The sequence below is a fragment of the Phacochoerus africanus genome, chromosome 8 (genome assembly GCF_016906955.1).
Source record: "Phacochoerus africanus isolate WHEZ1 chromosome 8, ROS_Pafr_v1, whole genome shotgun sequence".
In the NCBI taxonomy this organism is placed as follows: domain Eukaryota; kingdom Metazoa; phylum Chordata; class Mammalia; order Artiodactyla; family Suidae; genus Phacochoerus; species Phacochoerus africanus.
The window spans coordinates 19,636,110-19,646,347 of NC_062551.1; the positions used below are offsets into that span (position 1 = coordinate 19,636,110).

The 10,238-nt window shown below is 48.7% G+C and overlaps 1 long non-coding RNA gene across 1 annotated transcript in view; it reads right to left on the reverse strand.

The window, feature by feature from the left end:
* The window catches only part of LOC125132795 (uncharacterized), a 25,275-nt gene extending 15,160 nt beyond the window's left edge, over positions 1-10,115 (reverse strand). The window contains exons 1-2 of the long non-coding RNA XR_007136324.1: positions 9,940-10,115; positions 8,437-8,825 (exon numbers count right to left, since the gene is read on the reverse strand). This is a non-coding gene — a long non-coding RNA (uncharacterized LOC125132795). The remainder of the gene's footprint in view (positions 1-8,436; positions 8,826-9,939) is intronic.
* Positions 10,116-10,238: the final 123 nt, after the last annotated feature.

Consider the following 10,238-nt stretch of genomic DNA (forward strand, 5'->3'; position numbering starts at 1 on the left):
CCGAGGAAGTAAATGGCAGGGGCCCTCAATGGTCACCAAACGCGTGAGGGCAAATAAGCCTACAGGTGACAGGTCCCCACCACGGTTCTCAGCATCACAGCAACACATCCTTCCCTTCACACCCCCTTCCTCAGGGTCACGAACTTGATCCACGGCCAGTTTCGATAACCTACCTCATGATTTGCCTCTATCTCAACCCATTCATATTTCTGTGGGACCACTTAAAGCTCAAAACAACTTCCTTCTCAGTTCCACCAGCACTCTTAGGAAGCCTAGTAGATGGGAGTTCCCTGGTGGCTCAGGGGGTTAAGGACCCAGAATTGTCACTGCTGTGGCACAGGTTCAATCCCTGGCTCAGGAACTTCTGCATGTCACAAACTGTAGGTACAACCAAAAAAAAAAAAAAAAAAGGAAGCCTAAAAGAACCTTCTTATGAGTTGGGGTATAGGAACCCATCAGGTCCTAAAGGACTCTTTCTACAGGTCCCTGACTCCTCCCCTTCAGGCTACATCCCCTAACAGTTTCTGTTGTTGTTCTGATTTTTTTGTGTGTGTGTGCCCTTCAACTAACACCTATCTCACTAATCTTTTTTTCTTTTCATTTTTTTAGGGCTACACCTGCAGCCTATGGAGGTTCCCAGGCTAGGGGTCAAATCAGAGCTGCAGCTGCCAGCCTACACCACAGCCACAGCAATGCAGGACCCAAACCGCATCTGCAACCTATACCACAGCTCATGACAACACTGGATCCTAAAACCACTGAGTTAAGGATCTGCATCCTCATGGATACTACTCAGGTTCTTAACCTGCTGAACCTCAGTGAGAACTCCTATTTCACTGAAAATTTAAATCAACTACTAGACAGAATTCCCTCTTCTTTATGGGCAAAATATCTGCATCGATGTTGGATGCATATGGTTGCAGAGCCCCTTCAGGCAGAAAGAGATCTCTCCACACCCCTTCGCAGGACTCCCCAACCTCATTTAAGGCCAGCAGCCCTTGAGGGGCTCTGCCCGGTAATCCAAGATTTATTAGATGGGAAACTTCTAGTTCCCGCTCCTCGTCCATGAGCGACTCCCACTTGGGCCATCAAAACCCTAAGTGGCCAAGGATGCCAGTTAGTCCAAGATCTGTGACTTATCAAAAGCATCAAACCCAGATTTGCCCTGGTGCCTCGTCCTAGCACCATCCTGTCCTCTGTTCCTCCCCACACCCACTATTTCCCAGCCCTCAACTTGTGCTCCATCGTGTGTAGGATTCCCTTTTATGAAGAACCCTAGTGTTTTGCCTTCACCTGAGACAACCAATAATATACATGGACTGTTATGCCCCAGGAGTTTGTTGAGGTTCCTACTTAGTTCTCACACACCTGAATGCCAATTTGAGGGACTTAAAATTCCCAGGAGACTCTACTTTAATCCAATATGCAGATGACTTTTCTTTCTTTTTCTTTTCTTTCTTTTTTTTTTTTTTTTTTTGTCTTTTTGCTATTTCTTTGGGCCGCTTCTGCGGCATATGGAGGTTCCCAGGCTAGGGGTTGAATCGGAGATGTAGCCACTGGCCTACGCCAGAGCCACAGCAACGCGGGATCTGAGCCGCGTCTGCAACCTACACCACAGCTCACGGCAACGCCGGATCCTTAACCCACTGAGCAAGGGCAGGGACCGAACCGCAACCTCATGGTTCCTAGTCGGATTCGTTAACCACTGCGCCACGCAGGGAACTCCCTCTTTCTTTTTCTTTCTTTCTTTCTTTTCTTTCTTTCTTTCTTTCTTTCTTTGCTTTTCTTGTCCTTCTTTCTTTCTTTCTATGGCTGCACCTTTGGCACATGAAAGTTCTCAGGCTGGGGGTGAATCAGAGCTGCAGCTGCCATCCTACGCCACAGCCACAGCCACACCAGATCTGAGCTGCATCTGCAACCTACACAGCAGTTTGGAGCAGCGCCGGATCCTAATCCACTGAGCGAGGCCAGGGATCAAACCCACATCCTCAGAGAGACAATGTCAGGTTCTTAACCCACTGCACCACAATGGGAACTCCTGACCTCCTTCTTTACGACGATTCCTTTTGGACATTTAATACCTCTTTAAGACATTCACAAGAAAGGGCCATGAGGCAGCTAGAGACGAAATTCAACTGTGCTCTCTGTGTGTCTGATATCTGGGTCATGATATTTCAGCTGCAATTGAGCTCCACAGACAGAGCCTCTGCTACTCAAAATTTTTCTTTCCCTGAAAGAGGAGGACTACCGACAGGTTTGGGGGGTCTTATGGGGTATTGTAGGACGTGGATACCTAATTTCACTGTGACTGCCTCTCCCCTCTATGCCATGACTAGGGAGATGCCCCCAGACCCAGCAATCTCGGACCCCCAATCCAAAGATGTTTCCAATGCCTTAAGGGCTCTCTGCCTTCGCCTCCGACCTTTGAACATGCCAATGACTCCCTGCCTTTTTGCTTCTCTGTGCATGAATGAGAGGGTCATGCCCCCGGAGTGTCATCCTAGAAGCAGAACGGACACCAGAGACCTCTGGGATATTACAGTTTGGCCTCTGACCCAGCAGCTAAGTCATAGTCCCCTTGCCTGGGAGCCATGGCTACAGCCACCAAACTGGTCCAAGCGACCCCTGATTTAGTTTAGCTCATCCGATTGACATACGCGTCGCCCAAGCTGTCCAGACCCTCCCTTGTTGTTGTTGTTTTTTTTTTTTTGTCTTTTTAGCTATTTCTTGGGCCACTCCCGCGGCATATGGAGGTTCCCAGGCTAGGGGTCCAATCAGAGCTGTAGCCACCGGCCTACACCAGAGCCACAGCAACTCGGGATCCGAGCCTCGTCTGCAACCTACACCACAGCTCACGGCAATGCCGGATCCTTAACCCACTGAGCAAGGCCAGGGACCGAACCCGCAACCTCATGGTTTCTCGTCGGATTCGTTAACCACTGCGCCACGCAGGGAACTCCCAGACCCTCCCTTGTCATGAAAACACACAGTACTTTTCTGCATCTCGACGTACCTCTTTTGAAATCTTGCTATTCTCTTCCTCTCACATCACCACACATCACTGTCAAAACCCTCACCCTGGCACCTTGCTTCCCTGGCCCACTGATGGGACTTCCCACAATTGCGTCTTCAACACCAGATCATTATCCTGTGCTAGACTAGCTTTATCAGAAAACCCCCTCCCTCAAGTTGACCTCTTCATGTCGATGGCCCCCCTACCTCCAGAAGGAAGATGGGGGCTTCCAGGCTGGAAATACCATCACTGATCATCCTAAGCCTCTAGAATATCGAGCCTGACCAAATGTCAGGTCAGCCCACGGAGCTGAGTTAATTGCTCTTACTCAGCTCGCAGAAGAGCAGAAGCAATGAATGTTAACATCTATGCCTCGCTGCTCTGCCTTTGGGTTAGTGCATGATTTTGGTACATGGGAGAAACAGAGAGGATTCATAACAGCTGGTACCCCAGTCAAAAATGGGCCCCAAATAGCAGAACTTCTAGAGGCACTGTATTTACCCCCAGCAGAGCACGATAGCTGAAATTGAAGGACGTGGCACAAAAAATTCAGATAAAAAATCTGCTAAATATGATAAACTAGCAGCCCCTTCCGCAATCACCTAAGAAATACAAGTGGTTTCCAAGCCTTGAGACTACAGCCCCTGCTTCCCGCTTCAAGGCCCGAAGCCCCAGTGGGATTATTCACCTTCCCTTGAGAGAGCACGAATTTAGGGTGACTAAGGAAATCATAAACAAGCTCCGCATCCCAAAGAACAGCTTCAGACTCAGAAAGAACTGGGTAGGAGGAGTTCCTGTTGTGGCTCAGTGGGTTAGGAATCCAACATAGTGTCTGCGAGGATGCAGGTTCAATTCCTGGCCTCGCTCAGTGGGTTAAGGATCTGGTGTTTCTGTGAGCTGTGGTGGAGGTCACAGACACAGCTTGGATCCCATGTTGCTGTGGCTGTGGTGTAGGTAGGCAGCTGCAGCTCCAACTTGACCCCTAGCCTGGGAACTTCCATGTGCCGCAGGTGTGGCCGTAAAAAGAAAAAAAAAAAAAAACTGGATGGGGAAAAGCTGGCTGCTGTTCAAGCCCTTCAGACGGACTTTGGAGTCACCGAGCCGGCTACTCAGTAGCTCTTAAGTCTCTCTCTCGAGTCACTGTGTGTGGTTTACACAACGTGATTCCATAGAATGGACAAAATGGGACAGACAGTGGTTTAGACCTTTGGGTTTTCATCTGGATCAAGCAATTCACTTGCCTCCAAGGCCAGAAACATAATCCTGGAAAAACTGCACCGAAGATGGGGTGCGGAAGGGAAGCAGCTCCCCCTTGGCCCCTCCTTCTCTGGCAGATAGACTTTATCCAATTATCAAAAGCACAAGGCTACCAATGCATACTCACTGTTGTCTACCTGTTTTCGTTTTCATTTTTGGTTTTTTTTTTGGCCGCCCCACAGCATATGGAACTCCCAGGTCAGAGGTCAGATCCAAGCCACAGATGCAACCTAAGCCTCCACTGCAACACCACCAGATCCTTAACACACTGTGCTGGGCTGGGGATTGAACCTGTGTCCCAGTGCTGCCAAGATGCTGTGGTGCCACAGCAGGAACTTCTGCCTGTTTTATAAATGGTTCAAGGCTTTCCCCTGCCCACATGCCTCAGCAACATCAGATGCCAAAGTGCTCCTGCAACCAATCTTCCCCATCTGGGGTAGCCCCTCTACCATCTCTAATGACAGAGGATCACATTTCATTGGTAAAATTACACACGGAATCAAAAATGCAACACCCTGGTCAAAGACTCCACTACCCTTACCATCGTCAGCCATCAGGCGCCATGGAAACAGCACCCTCAAGACTAAACTGGCTACACTGTTTGAAAAACTTACCATGGCCACCAGCACGCCCCTTGCTCTTATAACTCGCACATCTTTACCCCATCTCCATGCGAGCTTTTTATTTTTTATTTTTTTGGTCTTTTTAGGCCACGGCATATGGAGGTTCCCAGGCTAGGGGTCGAATCGGCCCTGCAGCCACCAGCCTATGGCACAGCCACAGCCATGCCAGATTCAAGCCACATCTGCAACCTACACCACAGCTCACGGCAATGCTGGATCCTTAACCCACTGAGCAAGGCCAGGGATAGAACCTGCAACTTCATGGTTCCTTGTCGGATTCGTTTCCGCGGCGCCACAACAGGAACTCTGAAGCTATCCTCTTTTGAAATTACCAGAGGAAGATCCATGAGGGCGCCCTATCCATCTTGTCTAGGGGAAGATTCTAACTTAATTCAACTCGACTTCCTTAGAGACTGTCAAGGGTTAACAAGATACAGTCGGGCTTAAAATCAACAGGCTTCCCTGGACTGACTTCCCTTTAGAACTTCCTGATCCTCCCTCACATGACTTAGAAGTAGGTGATCTGGTATTCTAGAAATGCCACCATCACAAAGCCAAACTGACGCCCAGAAGGGACCTGATAAATGTTGGTGAGAAGGTGAAGAAAAGGTTCACTGTTGGTGGGAATGTAAAGTGGTGCAGCCACTGTGGGAAATGATGTGGAGGTTTCTCAGAGAACTAAAAATAGGAGTGCCCGCCGTGGCTCAGTGGAAACGAATCCGACTAGGATCCATGAGGATGCAAGTTCGATGCCTGGCCTCGCTCAGTGGGTTAAGGATCCGGCATTGCCGTGAGCTGTGGCGTAGGCCATCAGCTACAGCTCCGATTCAATCCTTAGTCTGGGAACCTCCATATGCTGCAGGTTCGGCCCTAAAAATACAAAAAAAACAAACAAACAAACCTGAAAAAAAGAACTACCATGGATATATATCCAAGAAACTAGAGTTCCTGTCGCAGCTCAGTGGTTAACGAATCCAACTAGGAACCATGAGGTTGCGGGTTCGATCCCTGGCCTTGCTCAGTGGGTTCAGGATCCGGCGTTGCCGTGAGCTGTGGTGTAAGTCGCAGACGCGGCTCGGATCCCGCGTTGCTGTGGCTCTGGCGTAGGCCAGTGGCTACAGCTCCAATTAGACCCCTAGCCTGGGAACCTCCATATGCTGTGGGTGCGGCCCTAGAAAATGCAAAAAGACAAAAAAGAAAACAAAAACACCAATTTGAAAAGATACATGTACCCCAATGTTCATAACAGCATTACATACAATTGCCAACATACGGAAACACCTAAGTCTCAATCAATAGGTGAATGGATAAAGATGTACATACATACAATGGAATACTACTCAGCCATAAAACGAATGAAATTTTTGCCATTCGCAGCAACATGGATGGACTTGGAGGGCCTTACGCTAAGTGAAGTCAGACAGAGAAAGACAAATACTGTATGATATCACTCACATGTGGGATCTGAAAAATAAAACAGACTAGTGAATATAACAAAAAAGAAGCAGACACACCCATAACTCGTGGTTACCGATGGGGGGGCATATATTGCTAGGGGATTAAGAGGTATAAACTATTAGGTATAAAATAAGCTGCAACATTAGAGTATACAGACAATATTTTATAAAACTATAATGGAGTATAACCTTTAAAAATTGTGAGTCACTATGCCATACACCTGTAACTTGTATAGTATTACTGCACATCAAATATACTTCAGTAAAAATTAACTTGAAAAAAAAGATGTACAAAGCTATTCGGACCACAGAAGTATCCAAGAGGGGGAGAGCTCTATGGAAAGCCTCCACAGACAGATGACAGCCTGAAGCCAGACGCTGCCCCAAGAGCCTGGGAACCAGTAGATGAGATCACGAGGTAGTCAACTTCCACACCAAACTATGGAACAAGACCCACCTGAGTCCCCCCTTGTCTCCTTTGTTTCTTATTCTTCCCACTTGCCTGGAGACCACCCTCCTGCTCTTCCCACAATAACGCTCTGCCTTTTTTTTTTTTTTTTTTTTGGCCTTGCCCACCACCTGCAGGGCAAGGGATCAAACCCAAGCCCCAGCAGTGACAACAATGAGTCCTTAACCACTAGGCCAACAGGGAACTCCCAATAACTCTCAGCCTTCACCGTGAATTCTCCTCACCTGGGATGACTCCCACCTTCATTTCTCTGTCCCTAAATTTCCTGCTCCTTCCCCACACGTTCTCCTGCCTCTCAACAAGACTATTTTGCCCACAGAACCTTTAAAAGCTTGGGCTGAACTCGTTGCCACTTCCCATCATGCCACAGACCATTTGTACCCTCCTCCCTTTCCTGTGCCCCCAGCTGGCATTTCCCAGATCCCTTTGATCAATCAGGAAACATATTTTGCTAGCATCCCTCCTCTCTTTGCACCCACCATTTTATTTTTTTTACTTTTTTTTGTCTTTTTTTGCTATTTCTTTGGGCCGCTCCCGCGGCATATGGAGGTTCCCAGGCTAGTTGTCGAATCGGAGCTGTAGCCACTGGCCTACGCCAGAGCCACAGCAACGCGGGATCCGAGCCGCGTCTGCAACCTACACCACAGCTCACAGCAACGCCAGATCCTGAACCCACTGAGCAAGGCCAGGGACCGAACCCACAACCTCATGGTTCCTAGTGGGATTCGTTAACCACTGCGCCACGACGGGAACTCCCATACCCACCATTTTAAACCGTGCAATTCCCCATTGTGAGAAAACCCCCAAGTCTATTCCAGTCTGTCTTCACAAGGGTCATGTCTGTTGCCATCGTCATTTTACCCCGGGGCCACTTTCTGAGAATGGCATTCATCATTACACTTACCTGGCTGGCGCTAAATTCAACATAAAGGCCCCAAGCTGCTATAGGTGCCCTGGCTTCACATGAGTAGAAATGATCCCACTGCCCCTCCCCGACCAATTTCCGGGACCCACCCCAACCACCCAGGGACCATCTTCAAACAGATCCTTTCCCCACCCTCAAACTGAACATCCTTTGATTACCCTCAGCCATCGGATAACTCTCGAGCATGGGCCCTAACTCAGGTGATTCTCATTTTGTCTGTGGCCCCTAAGTTTATTGGCTATTACCTGCCAGCTGGACCAGATCTTGCTATCTTGCCAATCTTAGCAATCCCTTCATCTCACAGTACCCGCCACGATCTTCTTCCTCTCTTAAACTATGTCTAAAACAATCGCCCACTCCCTCAGGTTCATCTCACTCTCACTATAGAAACAAAAGATATCCAGAACATCATAGATCCCCTCGAAGATGATTTTGATTCCTGGGGAGACGATGTGGAAAAAACAGCTACAGAACTGGACCAATTTTGGAGAAACCAGCGACAGAATTGGGCCTGTTCCATTCATGACTCCACTACTTTTGGGGCAAAGGTTTGCCTCCTTTTGGGTACCATCCCCAGAAATCTATCCCCTGGCTCAAGAAGTTAGACTCAATAACAGAATCATCTGCTCATCACGGAAGCAATTCACCTCGTCCCCAGATAACATCACCTTGGCCTCAAATCGGTGACTCACCAACGGTGAGAATCCCAGCGCGCTGTTCTCTGTAACTGCATCGACCTCGATACGTCCCAAGAAGGGGGCCCATGCACAGTGGTCGGGAGAAACTGCTGCACCTTTGTCCTCGGCAATCGACCTGACATCTCTGCCGGGAAGAGCTCAAGAGGGGAACGAAGAAATCTGTTAACACGCTGACACCACCCGCTGAGGAAGTGCAACAGGTCCTGGGACTTCTGGTAGATCCCTGAAGGTCTACGAAGTTGGGCACAAGGACCCGTTCAGCCTCTAATCTTCATCTTTCCATTTATCTTCAAAGTGGTTCTCTCATCAAGTGTCTGTGGGTCCTATAGTTCAGCAGTTATCAACCATCCATCATCAAGTCTCACCAGACGATTCAGCTGGTTCTAAATGAATGAAAAGCAATAAAAAGCAACCAAGTGAAAAACGGATCTATATTCATCAGAAGAAAGAAGAATGCCTCTTCTTCCCTGGAATAAAAGGGGAGACTGACAAAGATTCTCTGCTTGACCGAATTTTAGTCAGGTTCCTTTGAACCTTCTCCCCAACAAGGCCCATTCCTGTATTTCCTTCTAGAACCCAGTTTTAGCAAGAATCTTACTAGGGTCAGTTTAGCTGAATTCCCCACCCTTGATATCTAGTCAAACTCAGCATCCCTACCCAGGCCTAGAGGACATCGGATCACTCTCACCTGCCTTCAGCCAGAGTCTCCCGCCCGCCCACGACTTGATGTCTCTTAGTAATTTTCTGTCCCCCACCCCCCTCTTGCCCCTTGGCAGAAAATCCCCACTTCTCCTGTTTGTATTTCAAATCAGACCCAGTTCTGTACAGGAGTTTCTACTGAAATAGTTTTTTTGGTTTTGTTTTTAATAAAATCGATCTTCACCACTTTAACTTTTGCCTGTTCTCTTCAACAGAGCGCTTTCATCACTTGACAGGTCCCTGAACAGGCCTTTTCTGCTCCGCCAGATCTCTGCGCATTTCCAGGACAGGAGGCCTGCCAGCCACCTGAGGGCTTACTTTAGGAGAAATGCACCCTCAGGTAAGGAGAGCGTCCGTTTCTGGAGCTGGGAGGTGGTGCTGGAGAGGGAAGGTCTCCCGCCTCCCTCCCTCGGAGGTCCTTCACCTCCTGACCCTGCTGCCAGTCAGCTGGGCCTGGTCTTCGCTTGGTCTGGACGTGCAGCCTGCAAGGACATTAGACCCAGGCCTCCCGTCTTAAGCCTTCAGCATCTGAACCAACAGGATCTCAAGTTGCTCTTGGAATAGAGTTAAACCTAACCCTTCTTAGAGCTCTGCTCTGCCGGGAATTTGGCCCACCCCGCCTAGCACCCTGGGGGCGTCACGTTTCACTTGCACAAAATAGGGTTCTTTGCTTGGACACCTAATGTGTGCTAGACCAGGAAACTGAAGCACACCTCGTGCCCCACCCCAGCCCTTTGCCCTGTGTTCTTTATCCTCCAAGATAAGGACTTGGAGGCTCAGAAAAATTAATTTGCCCACCTCCGTGCTGCAGGTACGTGGCAACCCAGGATGGTAACTGCGTCTCTGTCGCACAGCACTGTCCACCCAAGGTATCCAACACCTCATTTGGCGACTGAGAAAAGTCCCTAAGGTCCAGAGTCTTTTGAAAAGAGGCCTCAAGCCAACGAATCTCTAAATCTTTGTTTACTTTTTTTTTTTTTTTTTTTAAGTCTAAGACCACAGGATACTTAAGTCCCTCCTCCTCCGGCCCTCCTTCCTGCCACTGCTGCCTCAGTATCACCACCACCCACCCACTACGCGGGAGAAAGAGGCGTCCT